Raw genomic sequence first — 22,585 nt, forward strand, 5'->3', positions numbered from 1 at the left:
ATCAGTGCTGAGGTGGCACTGATGGTACAAGAGAAGATAGTAAGTGGTTGGCACTGGATTCCCCTGAGACTTACCCAGGAGAGGAGGAGAAGAGCACCGGAGAGGAGGAGAAGAGCACCGGAGAGGAGGAGAAGAGCACCAGAGAGGAGGAGAAGAGCACCAGAGAGGAGGAGAAGAGCGCCAGAGAGGAGGAGAAGAGCGCCAGAGAGGAGGAGAAGAGCGCCAGAGAGGAGGAGAAGAGCGCCAGAGAGGAGGAGAAGAGCGCCAGAGAGGAGGAGAAGAGCGCCAGAGAGGAGGAGAAGAGCGCCAGAGAGGAGGAGAAGAGCGCCAGAGGGGAGGAGAAGAGCGCCAGAGGGGAGGAGAAGAGCGCCAGAGGGGAGGGGGAGAGCACCAGAGAGGAGGAGAAGAGCGCCAGAGAGGAGGAGAAGAGCACCAGAGAGGAGGAGAAGAGCACCAGAGAGGAGGAGAAGAGCGCCAGAGAGGAGGAGAAGAGCGCCAGAGAGGAGGAGAAGAGCGCCAGAGGGGAGGAGGAGAGCGCCAGAGGGGAGGAGGAGAGCACCAGAGGGGAGGGGGAGAGCACCATAGGGGAGGAGAAGAGCACCAGAGAGGAGGAGAAGAGCGCCAGAGAGGAGGAGAAGAGCGCCAGAGAGGAGGAGAAGAGCGCCAGAGGGGAGGAGAAGAGCGCCAGAGGGGAGGGGGAGAGCACCAGAGAGGAGGAGAAGAGCACCAGAGAGGAGGAGAAGAGCGCCAGAGAGGAGGAGAAGAGCACCAGAGAGGAGGAGAACAGCGCCAGAGGGGAGGGGGAGAGCACCAGAGAGGAGGAGAAGAGCACCAGAGAGGAGGAGAAGAGCGCCAGAGAGGAGGAGAAGAGCGCCAGAGAGGAGGAGAAGAGCGCCAGAGGGGAGGGGGAGAGCACCAGAGAGGAGGAGAAGAGCGCCAGAGAGGAGGAGAAGAGCACCAGAGAGGAGGAGAAGAGCGCCAGAGAGGAGGAGAAGAGCGCCAGAGAGGAGGAGAAGAGCGCCAGAGGGGAGGGGGAGAGCACCAGAGAGGAGGAGAAGAGCACCAGAGAGGAGGAGAAGAGCACCAGAGGGGAGGGGGAGAGCACCATAGGGGAGGAGAAGAGCGCCAGAGAGGAGGAGAAGAGCGCCAGAGAGGAGGAGAAGAGCGCCAGAGAGGAGGAGAAGAGCGCCAGAGGGGAGGAGAAGAGCACCAGAGGGGAGGGGGAGAGCACCATAGGGGAGGAGAAGAGCGCCAGAGAGGAGGAGAAGAGCGCCAGAGAGGAGGAGAAGAGCGCCAGAGGGGAGGAGGAGATAGCCAGAGGGGAGGAGAAGAGCGCCAGACAGGAGGAGAAGAGCATCAGAGAGGAGGAGAAGAGCACCAGAGAGGAGGAGAAGAGCGCCAGAGGGGAGGAGAAGAGCGCCAGAGAGGAGGAGAAGAGCGCCAGAGGGGAGGAGAAGAGCGCCAGAGGGGAGGGGGAGAGCACCAGAGAGGAGGAGAAGAGCACCAGAGAGGAGGAGAAGAGCGCCAGAGAGGAGGAGAAGAGCGCCAGAGAGGAGGAGAAGAGCGCCAGAGAGGAGGAGAAGAGCGCCAGAGGGGAGGGGGAGAGCACCAGAGAGGAGGAGAAGAGCACCAGAAATTATTATTTCATTTGTTCATTTGTTATGTGCCCAGCAGGAATCTAAAATAAGAAAGCCCAGTCCCAACTGCACGTTGTTGCAGATGGAAAGCAGATAACGTCAGTAGTGGCTCGTGTTGGGAGTGCTGTGGTGCCCTCTGTTCAGCCGTATGCCATAGTTTACTACCCCCCACCCTGCTTTTCCCCCGCCCCGCAGCACTCCCACCACCGGCCGCTACTGGGGAAACATATCACTTCTAGCGACGGCATTGGAAGAAAAGGGACCTTACATTGACAATGAAGCTGTGGCCACCTCAAACAAGCCTAGCTGGATACCTCCCCCACCTACAGAGATAATCTTTCATAGGGATAAAAGTGCATGTGAAGGCTTCACACTGATGAAAGATACAAACCAACGACCATCTTCGACATCCAATGGGCTTCACCATTCGTCCATCCAGGCTCATGTGAAACCTGTCCATCCACCCCCGTCTCCCACCCCACACATGCTCTGAAGCTCTCTGTGACTATCCGAGAAGTCATGAAGGCAAAGGATCCGGAGATACCTGTGGTTGCGTATTCTTTGCAGTAGCCTGTGTGTATACAGTTAAAAAAAGGCCTGTTACCTGCCCATGGATTATGCTGCCAGGGTAGAACGAAGAGTAGTCGCTCTTGCATGGAGGGTGCACTTAGGGTGTCCCTCGACAGCAGAGTCCAGCTCTTATGAGTCACAACTGTAAAACGGGTGTAACTACAGTGAACTTACAGGTAAACCAAGAGGCAGCATCTGATTACGAAGTGACACAATACTGCAGATGATCCCTCACTTAAAGGAGACACAATACTCTAAGTAGGGTTTCACTAGAGTGGAATACTTAAGACATCTCTGAGGGTAAGATTTCACCAGAGAAGGGACACCATAGAAGCATCTCGGGCGAATTCCCAAGGGACACAACAAAAAACTTCAAATACGGCTGCCGGCCTGAAGTGCAGGCTCGGTGTAAACACCAATCGTGCCCCGGACGACAATGATGGGAGTTATTTCTTGGCGCTGTGGGCACCAAACCTGCGTGTGAACTACTGTCAGGACCCAGCGCTGCAGTCTGATGTTGGAAAAGTAAACTTCCTGCAGCCTTCTATATCAGGACACCCAGGAGCCGCGGCGGCCAGTGCCATGGTGACTGGGCACGCTCTGAGCACCGTAAACATTGCAACATTTCTGGCCTCAACCAGTCGCTCACGGAGCTCTGCAGCTATGTATATTACTAAGATAGATGCACATGATTTTTGTTTCCTTCTTGAGTGAACGCCAGAAACCGCACTTTACTCCCTTTGTGACGCTGTTACCCCAGATGCCGAGCTACCGTAGACGTATACAGTTTGAAAAACTACCTACAAATGTAATATCTGATGATTATATTCCAAGCCAGCAACTCGTAAAGGCCAGTAGTGCTGGGGTAGCGTTGGTGACATTAGGACCCGTGATTGACACTTCTTTAGCCCTCTGTTGAAATGTATTCATAACAAGAAAATGTCCTGTTCTATCTCCAGCCCACAACCCCCACGTCTCTGTTCAAAATATTGTGTTGCTTTGTAATTCATATTGACGCGTCCAAAGTGCGCAGATATAAATTATTTTGAAAATCAGACATTTACTTTCCGCATTGTACTGTGGATGAATTAATAAAACGCGTCATGTCCCTGGCAAGCTGAGATGTACGGTATTAATAAAACAGTGTCGGTTTAAATGTATGTCTTATGAGGGACGTGTTTCAGTGTTGACTAAAGGCAGGGAAAGAAGGTGGGACCCACGGTGCATGGGGGGCACAAGTGGGAGGAGCAGAGAAGGCAGGTGGAGGGCAGCGCTTGGTGAAAAGGGGGACACTGGATGGGAGGGGGGACATCAGCCAAGAATGGAACCCTAAGGAAATGAAGTATGCGACGGCTGGGAATACTGAGGAGGGTGGGGGGTGAAAAGGAAGAAATAAAGGGTGAGTCGCCGAAAAGGGGAAACTGTGTGAGCAAGCGGCGGAAGGAAGAGGGAGCGGGCAGTAAAAGAGATTAGAATGGACGAGGGGGCAGGACGGAGGGCACGGGGCAGAAGGAATCTGAAAGGAAAGAATGAAAAGCAAGAGGAAACAGAGGGCAATCAACAACTAGTAGGGGTGTTAAAGGGTGGCTTGGAAAAGAAGAGGAAAACGAAAGTGCAGGGGGGTGCGAACAAACAGGAGAAGGGTTGAACAGTGAAAAGAATAAATAAAGCAAAAAGGAGCGAATGTGGCGGATAGGAAAGGTGGGAGGAAGGAGGAATGGAAAATGGGAAATAAAAAAAGAAGGAAAGGGTGGGGGTATGAGGAAGAAGGGCATGGGGCAAGGGACTCAATGAGAACGGATGAAAGGGTGGAGGAAAGGTTGACGCGAGAGGGGGAAAGAAGAAAAATCAAGGAAGGCGGAGGGAAGGAAGAGAGATAAGATAGAAATTAGGAACGGCGGGAGAAATAGGGGGAGCGAGGGAAGAAGAGAGGAGTGCGCACAGAAGGAAGGCGCGTTAGTGGAGTTTGGGGAGGAAGGGAGGGCGGAAGCAGGGAAATAAAATAAGTGGATGAGTGAAAGACGGCGAGGCGACTAGAAGGCCGGGCCCGGCTTCCCTCTCACTAACGGCGCAATTAATCATTTTCGCAGAATTTCAATCCTCAGCACAAAAACACACATTCCACATTTTTCCTGTAAAAAAACGCAAATGACCCTTGAATAAATCCACAGTAAAAAAGAAGAAAAAAGCCAAAAGTCCGCAAACGTAAGTTGTTCGAAAGTCGCAACTTCCCCGCAGTCCGATGTCCTGATGTCGGATCCCAAGAGGGTGCGGCCGCTTCGGAGCGGTCACGCATTTCATCCTGAGTCGACGAGAGACGGAGCAGGCGCTCAGGAAGGGCGCTGGAGGCCGCGGGGGACGAGTGGAGGACGGCAGCCAGGGCGGGTGAAGGCAGGTCGGGGAAGGGACGGGCTGGAAACGCCCGGGACGCGGCCTTATATCGGCGCCATCCGCCTCTCTCCTCCTCCATCCCCACCTTTTAATTGATTTGTAATAATTAAGTTGCCTTTGCATCGATGTCTCTCGCTTGGAAAACAAGCATTAACAAGAAACAACGGCACAAAAGGGGGGCAGAGGCTTACCTAAAAGCCTCGGTAGACGCTGCTCAGAAAGCACAGCGTCCTGTAGGGATTCGGGGGCGTGCTCTCCCCTTCCCATTGGCTGGAAGGTAAAATTCCAGCCAATGGGAAGAGGAGAGGGCGTGACTTAAAAAAAGACACGGAAACGCCCCCGAATCGCGTTTTCACGGGGAGAAAGTGATTGACGCAGATGTCTTCCAATGGCTAGCCTCCATTTATGGAGCTAGCCAATGAGAGGCAGAGGCGGTGCCTACATCCCTACTAGAGACAATAGTTTTCGATCTGGGAGTGGCACTGCGTGCCCCTCGCCAGGTCGAAACCTAAAAAGGCAGTCGGAAAGGAATCATCGCGGCCCATTACAATGTGCTTCGGAAATCGAAGCCTTCTAAACCACATCGTAATTGGCCCCTAAATATCTTAATGTAATGTAAATTAATACTGCAAACCTTATAAATGTATTTTGTTAGAATAGCAATTTATAAAATAATAATTTATAATAAATAAAATATATAATTCCATTGCATTTTTTAAAATGTTATTACAAATCGAAATCTATAAATTCAAAAAAAGTTTCAAAATATATATTAAAATGTAATATATTTTTTTAATTGGTCTATTTTCTATTTTCTTTGTTAATTTTGGATTTTGGTTGTATTTCTCATTTTATGGTTGAAGTGTAGGTATAGTAGGAAATAATGTAAGCAATATATTAATTATTATTTTATATATCCTCATTGGTGTGAGTATGGAGTCATTATTGTTTACGTTACTATATGAGTTTGTAGCACCTTGCATAGATTGGAGTTGGAATCAGAAGCGTCACACCGTTAGTGTCCAGCACCTTCTCTAAATCAGTATAGATTGGAGTGGGAATAGTAAATGTCGCCCCTTCTGTGCCCAGCATCTTCCTGAAATTGGTATAAATTGTATTGTGAATAGTAAATTGTCACCCTTTTAGTGTCCAACACCTGCCCTAAATTGGTATATATTGGAGTTGGAATAGTAAATGTTACTCCTTTACTGTCCAAAACTTTCTCCAAATTGTTTTAAATTGGAGTGGTAATACTAAATGTAACCCCTTTAGTGTCTAACGCCTTCCTAATTTGGTATAAATTGGAGTTGGTATAGTAAATGTCACCCCTTTAGTGTCCAACACTTTCCCCAAACTGGTTTCATTTGGAGTAGCAATATTAAATGTCACTCTTTTAGTGACCATCCCCACCACACTTTCCAAATCCTTTTCATTTGATGGCTTACCTCCATATTCTTGTGTATGCCTCACCCAGGGGCATGTTGATTCTGATTGGATGACTCTGCTGACGTTGCTTGCATTCAAGGAACTACTGAATGCAAGCATCGTCATCAGTGGAAGGCTGGTGTTAGCACCAAGTCAATGGCAAAAGAGAAAACAATGACAATGGGGCAGATGGGTATGCTAGGACAGGAAGACAGTTTGTTTGTGTTAAACAGTTCATGACAGAGAGAAGGGCAACACACTAACACTGGCACAGAGAACAAACAGACGACTTCTACAAGTTTCTGGTCTGAAATGTATTCCTTGGTTTACTTGTATCAGGACTGAAGAGACTCTGACGTGGGAGCAACAAGAGGTGCATACTGTGACTGGAGGCTCCCATACAGGTATAGAGAAATGTTGAAACTCAACCCAATAACATACTCAGACTATTATTGAATATTCTGATAACAGTTCTGGAAATAAAACCTATTTGGGACAGAGAGACAATTTTACTCGAACATGGGACCATACATTGGGACAGTGAGATACACTCCAGATCAAAGAACGCGCTGACATTGATAGATAGGAGCATTAGATAGTGAGGTTACAAATTCTGGAAACCCACCGAAAACACTGAAACTATCAGCATTTTCAGAAACAGGCAGGGTCATGGTATAGAGAGGATGGGTGATGGATTTGCAATGGTAGGAATGTGGCAACAGTAACCACCCCTTCTCTTGTGCTGTAGTCTCCCATTCTAATGCTTCATTCCTATCATTGCAAATCCATAACCCTGCCCCGTTTCTAAATATAAATACTTGCTTCCACTCCATGAGGAGTCCCCTCTTCCCCTCTTTCCCCCATGCCACTGCCAAAACCGTTAGCCTACCCACTTCACTGAAACACTTGTCAGGTCTAACTTCCCTTCCCCTACTTGTTCCACCTGTTCTGTTTTACATATTCACATTCTTGTTAAATCCACCCCCGGTACAGCTACTTTTCTATTGTTTGAATGTACCTCTGCTCCTGTGCAAGGGCAGATGTGCACAAAGGCTGTCATGGTAACAGGTTGATAGGTCTCTTGCTTTACTTACAGTCACTATGTTTGAGTCACTGATTAGGTAGACTGCAACTCTAACCAGTGCCCAGAGAACAACACTGCACTGCAGGCTTGTGTAACACAGATAAGATTGTACACAAATTGCACCATGAGTCCCAGTGACTTTCACAGCAGTATTGAATAACCTTGACAAATAACCTTCTCACACCGCAATATCTCTTCCTTATCTTAGGTTATCAGTGCTGACTGGAAAAAATGTGTTGAGGTTAAAATACTGGGAGCTCAAACAGCACAACACATCTAAGACTGAAACTGCTATAGGCATGCAGTGTATTTGCCAAAGTATATAACAAAGTGATGAATGGAATGCTTCAGTTTGTATACTTCAGTGTCTTGTTGTGCTTAAGATAAAATGAGTGGATATTCCTGGGCCCTACACACTGCTCGGTTGATTGCTATAATTTTGCAGACTGGCTACTGTACCTGGTGCCTACCATGGAGCCCCTAAATTACTTGTGTGGTGACCCTATAGGTTAGCGTAGATGCCACTGGTTTTGGTCATTGGCTGCGCCCCATCTGTTGTCCTTTTGCACCTCAGCTAACCTCATCCATGACACTGTAATATAATATGGATCTCTCAAGTCTCCCAGGCCTGTGTGTGAGTAGCTCAAAACCTGGACTGCGTTGCCCCTCTCATGCATGGGCCTAGTAAACCTGAAAGCTCTCAGACACAAAGCTCTCAAATATTCCCATTCCCTGGCTGAATAGACATCAATTCAGCTTTCTTTCTTACCAAGCTGGGATTTCAAGTCCTATTTATTTAATTTTAAATTCGGGATCTAAATCACAGCTCCGTTGTTCATCCCAAAACAGGAATCGGCATTCACCGGGATGAATTCATTCGTTTTAATGAAAGATGTGCAAACAAACGTGTTTTGGCTGTCGCCTCCCTCAGTGTCATCAGGCAAGCCGGAAACGTTGTAACTGTAGGTGTTTTACTAGACATCAACAATGGCATGGTTTACATGTTTGATTAAACCTCCCCGCCATCTTGTTATTTCTAGAATTACATTATGTGAAACATGTTACATTTCGACAAATTGTATGTCAACGTACAAGCAACATGGACAAGGGTAAGAATAGTATTATGCCCTGTATGGGCCATTATACCTTGACTAAACAAGCATTTGCAATGCAATAGGTCTCGCATTTGTGAGACTTTAAGCTATTATCATTGCAAATGACAATGCTTTTTATTTGTGTTTTGAAAACCTAAACATAAAAGGCTTTGTCATTTACAATGACAATCGCTCAAAGTCGCGTTAAGGCGAGACCTATTGCACTGCAAATGCTTGCTTCACTTGAATGCAAGTTTGCGAGGTGACTAGATTGCGTTGACACTAGGTGACAGAGAAGGGCTTTTTATCGCACAGAGTAATCTTTCATCATTCTTAATACAGTTTACTGATGGCCTATAACAAACAGAAGCCATATCTAGTCAGGTGCTGAATATCAGCTAGAGCGTCATCTGCTAGAAATCCCCATGTTTCTTAGGTGCAAGGATGGGAAAGGGATAAGGAACGCTGATAGGGGTGGCAATCAAACTCACAGCAGCAACAAATGGACTCATGACATTTGTTACACAGGACTTTTGGGAAAGCGAGTTAAATATGCACTGGGTGTTTATTCCAGTTACATTAAAGGCAGTGAAGGATGGTACTGCTGCAGGGTTAAGATTGGTTTTCACCCTGACGGTGAGGGCAAATATGGAGCGGCCGATAGGGACCCGTCTCAGCACCTGTTTTTTAGAACTGCCGGTGATGAGCACCGGCAGGACCAGGCCCACTTAAACCCCTGCATTTAGCGGTTAGTAATTGAGGCATTTCAACACAACAGTTTGACCCGTCACACTCCTGTTCCATGGTTACTGGTTGCTGTCCACTGACTCCCATGCATTGGTTATTTGCATCAGTTGCTTATGTTATTTGGGACTGCCAAACATGTTGGTATTTATATTGCACACCCTTGGTTTATAAGCAGAAAAAACTTGGGATGGGTGTGTGGATTGACATGGGATGGGGAGAGGCAAACGACTGTTCATCACAAAAGGGAGGCAGCAACAAGTTTCATAATTATGTCACATGCCCAAAGGCACACGAACTGATGCTGTTTGCCCAGTTTCACAACCAGGATCACAGGCATATGAACACTTGTGATTATGCCGGAAGGCAAGTGGCGCAGGGATGAGAACAAGTCCTTAACCACTTCCATGCTAATGACAAGGTCAGCTCGTCATGCAGTACACTGGAGCTGTGCTTATGACGAGCTGACCTTGTCATGAACAATGGGATTTCAAAAAGTCCAGCACTCAGCGGGAATTGCCTTAGCATTGAAGGTGTAAACTCCAATTATTCACATCGGTCACTAGACAACACCTCCAAACAACAACGTATAATGCCAAGGCCGGCTGCCCGTGGCATAATTGGTACCAATAAGACGCCCAACGCCTCGTCAAGGGTAGTATACAAATTCAGTTGAAACACAAGTATGGTTGGGTCACAGCAGACCTGTGCAGATTAGCCCCAGAGATGCAACAGTAGGCCCACCCCCTCGCTCACCTGTAAGGCAGTGGCCTTTTGCAGCAGCTGCCCCTTGGCCGCCCCGTAGTCCTACAGCTTCTCTAGCAGCTCGGCGTGCATGGGCTCCGCCAGCAAAGCCTCGCTGAGGCAGATGTCATGCTTGCTGAGCAGGGTGAGCTTGTCCGGCTGGTAGAAGGTGGCGAGGCCCTCGCGCTGCTTCTCCTTCAGCTTGAAGAGGCCCTGCAAGCCGAAGAGACTGTCCGTGAAAACAGGGCAGTCCACCTCCTGCAGGAAGAGCAGGTCTGCTTTGTAGCCACTGAGCTCCTTGCGTAGCAGGGTCTGTCTGTAGTCCATGTCCAGGGCGTAGGGCGCACAGTAGGGGTAGAGCACGAACCGGGAGTGCTCGGTCTGCGTGTACGTGTCCGCCAAGATGTTGTAGGAGACTGTGCGGAGGAGCGGCTCGGCGCTCACCCGCTGCGTGTACAGGTGCCGCTGTTAAAAGGCGCACACCCTGGGCCCGGCCTCCACCGTGCAGCTGGCCTCCACCTCCCAGGCGGCGCCATACCGTGGCGGGTCCACGCTGCCCTGAGTGCAGTGCAGCTTCACCCGCAGCCCGATGTCCGCGTTGGTCGGTGTGTAGACCCGCTGGCTGCCCACGGGGGCCAGCCTTCCGTCTCCTCGGGCGCCTCCTTGAACCAGCGGAAGAGCGAGGCCTCCAGTTGCCCGAACTCGATGTGCAGAGCGGGGCAGATGGGGAAGCCGGCCATGATGTGGTGGGGAAGCTGAGCCTGGCGGAAGGAGGGCGGGTTGCGCTCCACCGTATAGCAGGCCTCCCCCTCGTGCAGGACAGTGCCGTCCCGCCAGGCCTCGGCGTTGAGCAGCTCGTCGGGCAGCTGCTGCTCCTTGTAGTAGAGGCGCACGGACGGCTCTGCAGGGGAGGCGGACGGGGAGGCCTTCCTGCCGCGCTTGCTTTTCTTGGCCTTGCTGCTCAGGGCCGCCTTCACGGCGTTGGTTGCGATGCGGGCCAGGGCCCGGCCCAGAGGCTCCGTCTGGTCCCGTTGCATGTGCTTCTGACTGACGTCAAGAGTAAAGGAGAGGGTCAGCTTGGGCTCTGAAGGCACACAGCGCACCACAGCCTTCTCCATCCCGCGAGGTGGGCTACAGGTGCTGGAGCAGGCGTAGGGCCAGAGCGGGTAACCCGGGACACACCGCAGTAGCTTACAGACTGCGAGCCTCAGCATCAACCCGGCGCCCGGTACACAAGGGCGATGAGGATTCTAGCTAATGGGACAAGGCAGGAGAGCCATTCATTACCGGCTTCTGGGAATCGCAGTTTACACCGGCATAGACACAGAAACAAGCGTGTCACGAACAGCACAAAAGAACAAGGAGGGTCCATCCACTGCAATGCCTCCTTCCAGCAAGGAGAACGAGGCAACAATGACGAAAAGCGCACGCACACAAAATAAAAAAAGGGGCGGGAACAGGATACTGAATCCCGCCCCTCCAGGACTCCCTGACCTGCCTCATGGTTGCCAAGGCACTATTTCTAAAAATATTGTCGTGCTACCGTAAGGCAGGTCATGGAGTCCTCGAGAGGCGGTATCCAGAGCAGACAAATCTGCTAAACAGGAGCTTTTTCCAATGGCAGGCCTCCGTTTCGAGAGGCCTGCCAATGGAAAAAAGGGGCGTGGCTTCACGCCATACTGAAATCCCCTGCTCACAAAATCTCTTTGCCTGCAGCAGCGCATGCGCTGCAACGCAGGCTTCGACCTAAAAAGAATCTGTTAGAATTCTTGAAATAACACAGGACACAGGAAGTTCCAAGAATACTGCTGTTTAATGGCTATCCACTCTCCTCACTGGCATTAGTATGAACATTCTATCATGAGCTTCAGGGAAGAAGGTTCCAAGGGGGACAGGGAGAATAGGGGTGGACGGAACATACCATTTAGATTAATTGTAACACATCTCCCTTCCTATAATAAACATTGCAAAGAATTTGACAGGTTAAAAGTCTGAGCAAAAGGCAGGTAACACAAAATTAAAGAAACAGAATTTAAGACTGTACTTTTACAATGTTGTCATAACTCCACCATTGCCCATTTTCAAACTGTACTACATTTTTCAACACTTTTGCTATTTTACAAGTAGGGTAAAATTTGCTAGAAGCAGTTGCTGACTTGACACTTCTTCTGGCTTGTGCCATGTCACCCACCTCCCATTTTGTGCATTTTACTCCATGTTTCTGATCATACCATTGTTTGTACTTGGATTGATGTTGCTTTACTTTCTCTCCAGCTTCCTCCCAATCAACTTCCTTAGCTTCTCCACCTTTTAACCAACAGGGATTTAACTTAGTACTAGGCTCCCTCCCGCGTAGAGACACAAAGGGGGAAACTCCTGTTATCCTGTTGGGAGAAGTATGATAGGCCCACAAACATTCTCTCAAGGAGTTTTCAACATCAAAACCATTTACAGTAGCTAGTTGAATATTTTCTTTAATTACTCTATTAGCTCTCTCCACCATTCCATTTGCTTTTGGACAATAGAGAGCAGTGGTCTCATGTTTTATACCTAACAAAGTCAAAAAACTTAGCATCTCCTCAGAGGTAAATTGTACCCCATTGTCAGTTATTAGTGTGGAAGGAACACCCTCCTCACTGAACACTTCTTTCAAAAATTGGATCACTGTCTTGGTAGTAATGCTATGTACAAACTTTTGTTTGATCCAGTGTGAGGTATAATCGATCAAGACTAACATGAATTTCCTCTGCGGAACTTGATTTTGCAACGGTCCAATAATGTCCATTGCTAACTTGCTCCATGGCTTAGTTGGAACACTTACTGGAGACAAAGGAGATTTACATAACACTTTAGACTTATCGCTTTTACCACACGCTCCACATTCTTTTACGACTTCTTCCACCATGGCATCCATTCTAGGAAACCAGAAATTTGTTCTCACTCTAGCTTTAGTGGCACTGCGTCCAGGGTGGCCTTCATGTGCCAACTCAATAACTCTTTTCCTTAGTTCTTTGGGAGGTAACACTCTATTATTCCGATAAATTTTCTTCCCAATAACACTAAGTTCATCTCTGACTTCCCCAAAATCTTCCATTTCCGCTTCCACTTCCTTCTTCTTGCTTGGCCATCCATTTTTGATCCTCTCTTTCAAGATACGGAGCTCATTGTCATTTTTCATTCCATCTTCCCACTCCAATTCTGTGATAGAAGGAAAATCCATCATCATTATAGGACTATCCAACATTTCTTCAGCGACATCTTCAGGAAGAGGTGACCTGGATAAAAAATCTGCAATAATATTTTCTTTGCCCGGTACATGTTCAATATTGAAATTGAAATGTTCTAGTCCCAGTATCCACCTGCTGATGCGTGGGGTGCAGTTCTCCAATCCCTTCACAGCAAAAATATATGTGAGGGGCTTGTGATCTGTACGTATGGTGAATCTTAGACCCCATAGAAAAAACTTAAAATGTCTGACTGCCCAGAAGCACGCCAAAGCTTCTCGTTCAATCACAGAATAATTCTTTTCTGGCTGGGAAAGACTTCTGGAAGCATAGGCAATAATTTTTTCCTCATTTCCGTTTTTCTGAACAAGAGTAGCACCTAGTCCATAGTTTGATGCATCAGTGGTAAGGATAGTTTTCTTGGTAGCGTCAAAGGTTCCAAGAGCTGGAGATTTGATCAAATCTTCTTTCAAAGCATTGGCGATTTCCTCTTGTTCTTCATTCCACACGAACTCCTTGTTTTTTCTCAACATTTCATTAATCACTGGCAAGGGATATCTCTCAACCCAAATACAATCATTTAAACTGCGCAGGTCCACACAGAGACGGATACCCTCACCATTGGATTTGGCTGCCAAAACAATAGGAGCCACCCATTCTGAACAGTCTATGGGTTGAATTATATTCATCTCACATAACTTTTGCAACTCATTCTTCAGAGGTTCTCTCAATTTGTAAGGCACTGTACGTAGACCATGTACTACAGGTTTGGCATTTTGTTTTAATTTAATCTTGTGCTGGAAATTGTGTAGACAACCCAGCTCCTCTTTAAACAATTGTTTAAACTCATCATAAATTTTCTCTGCTCCTGGGAACTTCTCTGTGAGTAACACTTGTTCTGCACTATTGGGATCTAGTATTATTCCTAATTCTTTCTGATGGACCCATCCTAAAAGGTTAGAACCAGACATCACAACATATACAGTACCATAAGTTTTCCTATCTTTGAATTGAATCAGAACCTCCTTCATGCCCAAAAGGGGAATATTACCCTTGTTATATCCTGATGGAGAAATATCAGGAGACTCAAGGTCACTAATCTTATTCTTGCCAGTGGACGTATAATCTTCTTTATTTATTAGAGTGAATGGTGAACATGAATCAGCAAACATCTCAACCAAATCATTATTAATTAGAACATCACATTTAGGATAAATAGAGTTAACAGTGCCATTGACATCTTTCACCTGCAAGGTAAATTTTTCTACTCTTTGTTCAATGCATTTTACCTCTCTACTGGTGGCCCTCTCTGTATTCTTATCATTTTCTCTGACATGCAACTCCCCATCACGACACACTCTGGCAAAATGTCCCCTTCTATTGCATTTTTAACATGTGACATACTTGGCAGGACATTGGAAATAAGTGGCAAAATGATTGTTGCTACCACAACGGTAACACTTAGGACCTTTCTCTTTATAATCTACTCTATTGTTGACATTTTCTCTAGCCCTCATCTTATACACCTCATAACTGTCATCTTGATTACCAATGACAGCCACTGTTTCACCATCCGGCTTCATTTCTCTCACACACCTAGCTGTGTGTTCCACATCCCATCCTTGTCGCCAGTGTTAGAATTCTTGAAATAACACAGGACACAGGAAGTTCCAAGAATACTGCTGTTTAATGGCTATCCACTCTCCTCACTGGCATTAGTATGAACATTCTATCATGAGCTTCAGAGAAGAAGGTTCCAAGGGGGACAGGGAGAATAGGGGTGGACGGAACATACCATTTAGATTAATTGTAACAGAATCACATTAAAGAAAAACTGTTATAAAAATCATATTTAAATAGCTACTACAATTATTGCTTTGTACAGGCAGTGTCGATTTACTAAGATGTTTATTCAAAGTATTAAGAACATTAAAACCTGTATATCATCCTGCATGGATTTGATGCTTACACTGAAAGCCATTGGGCGTTGGGCAAGCAGTTTGGTCCGGCCCCCAGTCAGACCTCTGTTTTTTTATTGCGTTCAGTACTGGTTTTTGTGTGATCTGTAGATCAGGGATTGACTGATCTGACCCTGGTGTTCCAATGGACCTCGCTGGTATTCGTCTTCAGGTTGTTTGACTTGGAGGTTGCTGTGATCTTTCGGATTCGATTTGCAGGTCATGAAATTTGGGGCCTGGAAGGTTGTATCGGTGTATCAGCAGTCCAATGTTCTTTAGTTAGGGTGTCCCTAGGGATAATGGTGCTAGACCGTCTCTCCTTCAGTGTGTCGTTGTGGGCGGGAGCCCCGGGGACTTTGTGGGTGTTAAATGTAGCTTCTATGTGAACTCTCCATGCGTGCTCAGTTATGTCAGAATTGTAATGCCGATTTTTTCCGTTTGATAGGACATTGATTTGAGCCCAAAACTCTTTTGAATTTTGTTGGCGGCTGACATGAAGCATTTTCATCCAAAATTGCTCATTGTATGTGCGTTTTGCTGCACGAATCTCCTTATTTAGGTCGCTTTTCATTTGTTTGATTATGGTCAGGGCCTGGCGAGAGGGTTGTTGGCCCTGAGTTTGCATTGGTCTCAGAGCTTTATTTAGTTGTCTTTTTTTATCCTTAGGGCGTGAGTATACCATACTGACCCACTAATCCTGGCGGATTTTTTGTTTTTAGAACTGTTTGAGAACTTTCTCGTCAGGCTGTTGACAAGGGACTCCCAGGCCTCTATCCCTAATGGTTTCGCATCGGTAGAGGCCAATAGAGTCGAACAGAACTCCATAATTGCATCTACGGTGTTGTTGTTCCATGTTAATCGGTTTGAATTGTACAGTTGGGCGAGTTGTGTAAGGGCGCTGGTTGGTCGGGACTTTTCGCCAATGTTTCTTAATATAAAAGATTGAGGATAGTGGTCGCTATCTACTCTTTCTATTATTTGAAATTCGTAATGAAGGGAAATAGATCCGGATCTGCTAGAGTGAAGTTGATGGCTGCTCCTGATCTTGCTATCACTCTTGTAAAAGCTGCCGGGCTGTCTTCTGGACCTCGACCATTCAAAGTATACAATAATTGATTATCCAGTAGTGCAGTAGTGTAGTTTCTTGCCTGAAGTGTCACGTCTAGTTGTGTTGTCGTTCCTGACCTTTATGTGAGTAGGTAGGTATTTTTTCTTGGGCTTGCATCAGGTTTATATTGAAAACCCCGGACTGTATTGTATTGGCATGTGGGTAGATTAGATTTAGGGTTTTGATGGCGGCTACCAATTGTTGGATATCTCTCCCCTTATCCTTATAGCAGGGTGCATGTTGATGTTCAGGATTAGCAAGGTGCAAGTGATGGAAACTGAGTTTAATACGTTGCATCCAGCAGGAGTCTAAGTCTATGTTTTCTTCTTCCCATAAAAGATCTGTTGAGATATAGATTGATAGGCCGCCTTTGGCTCTTCAGTGTGTGGACTCTTTTTTAGCTGGGATATGATGTTCTTTGTAACCTACAATTGGGGTGAGTGTTATCGGCCATGTTTCTTGGAACAGCAGTATGTCGTACTGTAGAACGAAGTCAGCAAAGTCGATTTCCTCTATTTTAGAGGATAAGCCGTTCACGTTTCAGGAGCAAATTTTACAGACCTGCTATCTATCTTGGTTTTTGTTTTTATTCATGCTGCTCCTTGTTGTGTATTTAGGGGTCTCCAGTACTGATTATCCTATTTGTTAGCTGTTTCTGGGTGTGAGATTGTAATCATGATTTGTCTTATTGATTGAGCTTCGTACTTCGTTTGGTCCGGGTTCTCAGGGCCTTTCGCTCCTTTTAATACGCCCTCTGTGCAGTAGGGGTGTTGTAGGGGGCTCGGATAACGAGAAGGTTCCACCTTTTTTTATTCTATACCCAATGATGCAAATACTTCTTTGTGCCTCAAGATCTGTGCAATGACAGAGGAATTTATCCAAGTGTCTGTTGTTATTTCAGGCCCTATTTGGTTTGGGTTAGGTTTAAATTCAATTATTTACAGGTCCCTGGATGTGATATGTCTCAGGGCAGGAAGGGATTTGAGTAAGGATTAGTTACTTTCCTGTAATCCTAGTTCTCTTCCAGGGGTATACTCATTAAAGTCATAAGCACTGAATAATCTCCGCCCATGAGCTGGAACCCGGAACACATAACTAAATACATATATATGTGTAAATATATAATAAGAGTACATAGTACTAAACAAATTATACACATACATGTATACACTAATAATATGCAGCCCAACCATAACCTATAGGCTAATAAAGCCATAATTACATATTTTCTGCAGAATGAAAATAACCCATAGAAAAAATGCAAGAAAAAAGCAGGAGCCTAAAATGCATTCCACAGACAGAAAAAAACTTTTATTTTCACCAAAGAAACTGTAATAAAAGGCAATTAGCCTATGTAGGCTGCGTAAAGAAATAACATCCCTGTACAGAAAATCAGACTTGCACCTCGCCTTTAAGGCCTCAAAGAATCTGAACACTTTGCCTTAAAGGCCTCCAGGGGCACTCTGCCCTGAAAGAGAACCGTATTATTGCACTTTGATTCAATATATCATGGGCTCCCCTTGATTTATAATGTGGGACCGATTCTATCTGGCCTTGAGCAGTGAGCAATTGTGTTTTTATGTGGTCGATCGGGGTCCCTTTTGATGCTTCTGTTGAGCCTTGGTTATGTATTTCGACGTGATGGGTATGTTTGACATGATCATGTTGTATTCTTTCAATGGGCTCTCTAACCCTCTGGGGCTGTAGGTTCGTTTTAATTTCGTTATTGAAAATTTGCGTCTGTATAGCTCCTTTCCCACTAAGTGCTACGTCCTGCATGCAGATTTCACTTGTCTTTATCTTTAGTTCCTGTGAGATTAGGTTTGAATTTGTTTTTACGATTTCTTTACTTTTTGCTTTATTATGTACCTTCTTAACCTGGGGTTTGAATATGTCATCTATTTTACTTATTGACAAATTTTCCTTTTTTTGCGCATCGTGGTTTCTTGAGGCTGCAGCCTCTTTTATTGCCGGGTTGTTATGATCCGGCATGCTGACTGCACCGCTATTGCTTTAATCACCTTTATCTTGGCTTTTTTGGGTAGATGTCAATGATGATTGTGGAATGACTATTTAATTTACTTTTCCTTGCTTTCCTCAGGCGTTTCCGTTCCCGCTTTGTGAGGGGTGTTTTCAAGCTTAATTGTTCCTTGCTTTCTACAACTTCCTGTGGTGAATTACTTTGATTAGGAGTTGGTGATGAACCTTCTAAATGTAGCTGTTCATCTAGTTGTTCGAACCCTTTCTCTGCGTCACGTAGAATTCTGCATTCTCCTTCTTGAGAATTAATTTCCTCTTGTGATCGTTTGATGTTAATACTGGAGGTGTCCCCACTGTCTCTGTCTGCTTCTATGAGGTCTCTTTCCATGGATGTTATGGAATTTATTTGTGTTTCTTTGACATTATAGTTGGAACAGTTGTGAGCTTATCGATTATTTGGTAACAATGGCACGTATGGTATGCGATGTCCTGGGCATGTTGTAACTTTATTATCATGGTGTTTAGGACGTGCAATTTTTGTTCTGTCCCCTGAACGTATAATGCTAAGGCATTTAATAGCTCAACTTGAGTGTCCAGCTTGTCGGCATGATAAGTGATAGCTGATCCGATAGTTTTCAAAATGCCTAGTAGCTGATTCCAAAATGGTCCTGTTGGTGGGCCTTCTTGTTCCGCTGAATATTGTCCCCCTTGTTCCTTGGTGTTTCTTGGTTGCGCAGATAAGTTTTGTGCTTCTAAGTGGCTGCCTGGGTTGAATTCTTTAGCCTTGTGCGAGTGGTAGGGCACTAGCCTGTTTTTCTTTTGCTGAGATAGTCCCTGCTCCAACTGATGTGCAATTTGGATTTAGTTAATTGGTGGTTTTAAATTGGCGGGGAATTGTTCTTGCCCATAGACTACTTGACCCCCAAACTGGTCAAGGGGTTGAGGGTCTGCCGGTGAGTTTAGTAATGTGCAGGAGCTATCGATGCTGTCCTGCCAGTGCACCAGGTTGTCCTCGGGGCTCTACTCTTTAAGGCACTGCAGAGCGATTTGTTTTTGCTGATGTTGCTGGTGTCAATTGGTTTGATTGAGCCTGGCATGTCCATTGTTTGGATGTGGACTCCCAGTTTAATCCTGGGACACTATGGACTACAGCCTGAACGGTCTGTTGATGGGATCCTTGGTGGTCAATAAGTGGGCTCAACAGCCCTATGTAGGACTGGCACTGCTTACGTTTTCTATCGTGGTGGGCTTGGAGTCCACTTGTTCTGTGCCTTCCTTATTTGCTGTTTTGCTAATACTATCTCTATGTATCTCATTGGTGTTGTTGCCTGGCCTAACCCCCTTGGGTTTCTTGGCGCCCTTTGCTTCCTTGAGTGCTTTGGGAGTCTTTTCTTTCACTGGAGATAGACTGCGGCATACTTTTAAGAAGTTTTAACGGCTAGGGCGCTCGACCTCGGAATCTGGGTTCGAGTCTCGGTAACGACGCTAAAACCTCCTGTGATTCTGGGCAAATCACTTTATCTCCCCGTGCCTAAAATGAAAGTGTGTCCTCATGTAACGTAACTGGAAAATATGTAAAGCGCTCTGATACCTGATTCGGTTCGGGTCTAGTTCGCGCTATATAAAACTCTGCAAAAAAAAAATAAAAAAAAATTGCATGGATTATGTCTCACCAGTGTAGTAAATTGTATGCTCGACATTAAATCGCAAAATACAATATCTTGCCTTATATGGGCTGCATACATGTAATTCCCAAGTTTATGAGGATTCTACTTTGAAGCATAATATTGCGCTGCATGGGTTTAGTAACCAAATCGCATCACTTATATTTCGCTAGTGAAATAAGCAATATGCACAATATAAACAATGTGATTCAAAATGTGCAAAATGCGATATCTAGTCCTGTATGGGCACATACATATTCAACTGTATAGTCAAGATCCTACAACCACAAAAGTCCGGCCCAACATGGCTTCCCAGCCTGCTACAAAAAAAGGGGGAGGGAGGGCGAAAAAAATTCACATCAAGCTAATCCATGCATGTAAACGATTTCCTTCCACTAATATGGAAATCAGAAATTAGTTCCAGTCTTAATGATGGTTACATTTTCATCAATCTTAGAACACATACAGTAGTCATGTGACACTGTCTTGTCTGTAATTATAGATGTACCGATAGTTCCTCCCCACTATTCATACCGTGTGGGGCCTTTTTTTGTAGATCTATAATATATCTCAATTCTAGCCTCCTAAGTTTCATTACCCTGTCTCCCCCCTCACATCGATGGGCACATGATCTAAACAAAAATAACCTCAGAGATCTCTATTACTGTTGTGCATAGATTCAAAGTGCCTCGTCACTGGGTACAATACATCTTTACTTGCTATGGCCCTTAAGTTCTCCAGGATGCGTGTTTTTGTGAGGCAGTTAGTACTACCAAAATACTTCAACCGGCATGGACATGTTAAGCAGTTAACCATAAATGGCGTGTTGAAATTCATAAATTTCAGTATTGGCTTCGGTTTTTTCAGCCATGGGATAGTGTAAGATAGGGGTTTCGAGCTGTTGGCACAGGCCATGCATTTCCCGCAAGGAAAAAAACATACAATTCCTTCAAGGTTGATCTCCTTCCATCCTTAGTGCAATGACTTTTCACTATCTGATTCCTCAATGACCTTGATTTTCTAAAGGTAATTAAAGGAGTAGAGGGGTTATCCGGTCCAATGACCGAATCTGTTTTCAGAGTGCTCCACTTTTTTTGTAGGATACTTAGCAATTATTTGGCGTCCTTAGAGAAGTTGGTATAAACCTAAACTTACCTTTCTCCTCTGTAGTATTCATTTGGTCTTTCAACAGCTCTTTCCTTGATATTTCTTGTACCTGTCTCAAAGCTCTGTTAAGCACTGACTGTCCGTATCCTTCTACTGTATATCTGGCAATACACTCTTTGGCTGCAATAAGGAAATCACAGTCTCTGGTGCTATTTCGTTTAATGCGTTTAAGTTCGCCAAAAGGCATATTTTTGATGAGAGTATTCGGATGGCTGCTAGTTGCATGTAGCAGGGGATTCCTTGCTGTCGTTTCCTGTACAAAACAGTACATAGCTTGCCTTTGGATATAAAGACTCGAAGGTCTAGAAGATTCACCGATATGGTGCTAATTTCCCCTGTGAATTTTAAGTTACTGTTTTCATTATGCACCACAATGTACTCCGTAGCTAACTTCTGAGACCCTATCCATATTAAGAATAAGCTGTCTATGTATCTATGCCAGCTAACAATGCTGCACATCCAATAGTCGTTAGCAGCCAACCAGGCCACCTGCCCACAATTAAATTTGCGTAGCTGGGGGCGAAGCAGGTGCCCATCGTGGTGCCCAGAACTGGTGCAAAATTCAAAACAATTAATAAAATATTTTTAACTGCTTCGTTGCGCCCGGAATTCCCTCACTGTGCAGAGGAAATCCATGTATGTGCGGTTCGGATGGCCCCCGTCTGTCCTCCACACACGCCCGCCGTGATGTCAGACGTCCGGGGGCCGTCCGACGCATGGAAGAAGATAAATAAAATAATAAACAAGATAAATGTTATATTTTCAGATAACTTATAACATTTATTTTTATTTATATTTTTCACTTGTTTAAATAATGTAATTTAATTGAAAATTATTTCCTATGTGGCTTTATTTTAAGTCTCTCCCTTAATTATTTTCTATGGGATGGTGTTGGTGTACCAGTGGTTGGCCATGTGTGGTGCTTCACATAGTCCAGCTCTGAGGAGGAGTACATTTACTAATGTTTTGAGTACTTTTTGTCTATTGTAACTTTAGAAGAGCAATTTGTGAATAGCAATGGGCTTATTTTTTTTGTGAGTGGATGCATGTCCTTCCTTAAACCCCCGTAATGCTCTCAAAACCACTTCTTACTCTTACCTGAATCCTTCCCACTTAGAGGTACGTATGTTCCTTTTCCCAGTAACTCCCCTCTGTCCCTCCCACATTCACTCCTAAGTAGTAAACTCAGATGTATTAGGATCTCCCCATAGAAAAGATAGGAGATGTGGAGGTGGAGATTTACACTCTGAGGTTTGTGAATTGCATTTTTATTAAGTAAATAGTACTACTGTAGAACTACTATGCATAACTTTACAAACCACAAAATACAGTTTGCGAATCAGGCCTATTGTGTCTTGATTATAAGGCAAGATTAGCTTCTTGTTGATCTGAATCCACCAGAACTAGCTAGTTTGTTGTGTAATAATGCTGGTCATATTCAGCTAAATTAATTAAAATGTTTTGTGTGAGCTCTGATGATAACAATAATGGTGATAGAGTTGTTAAATACCTGCATTTGTTCTTTAAATATTTTGGGCCAGATTATGATGTTGGGTGTATCGCCGTCCAACATCTGAGGCTGCGGTCTGACCGCTGCATAATGATGTGGTCGGTCGGAGCATAACAGGCAGAGGGACTGACGGAAGCCTCTGACAGGCTCAAAGAGCCCATCAGAGCATCGGTCAGAGCATTATCCCTACAATTGGGCCGGTGCCTGCGGAGGAACCACTATAGGGATTTCAGTGTCCCTTTTCCCCTGCTTTTACATAGCGGTCGGACCGCCATGTAAATCCAG

General features: G+C 45.5%; 1 protein-coding gene and 1 pseudogene across 1 annotated transcript in view; one reads left to right on the plus strand and one right to left on the minus strand.

The window, feature by feature from the left end:
* Nucleotides 1-22,585, plus strand: part of SLC2A12 (solute carrier family 2 member 12) — a 481,869-nt gene that overhangs the window by 64,315 nt on the left and 394,969 nt on the right. The window lies entirely within an intron of this gene.
* Nucleotides 9,660-10,807, minus strand: LOC144761401 (2',5'-phosphodiesterase 12 pseudogene; annotated as a pseudogene).

The sequence above is a fragment of the Lissotriton helveticus genome, chromosome 6 (genome assembly GCF_964261635.1).
Source record: "Lissotriton helveticus chromosome 6, aLisHel1.1, whole genome shotgun sequence".
NCBI classification, from domain to species: domain Eukaryota; kingdom Metazoa; phylum Chordata; class Amphibia; order Caudata; family Salamandridae; genus Lissotriton; species Lissotriton helveticus.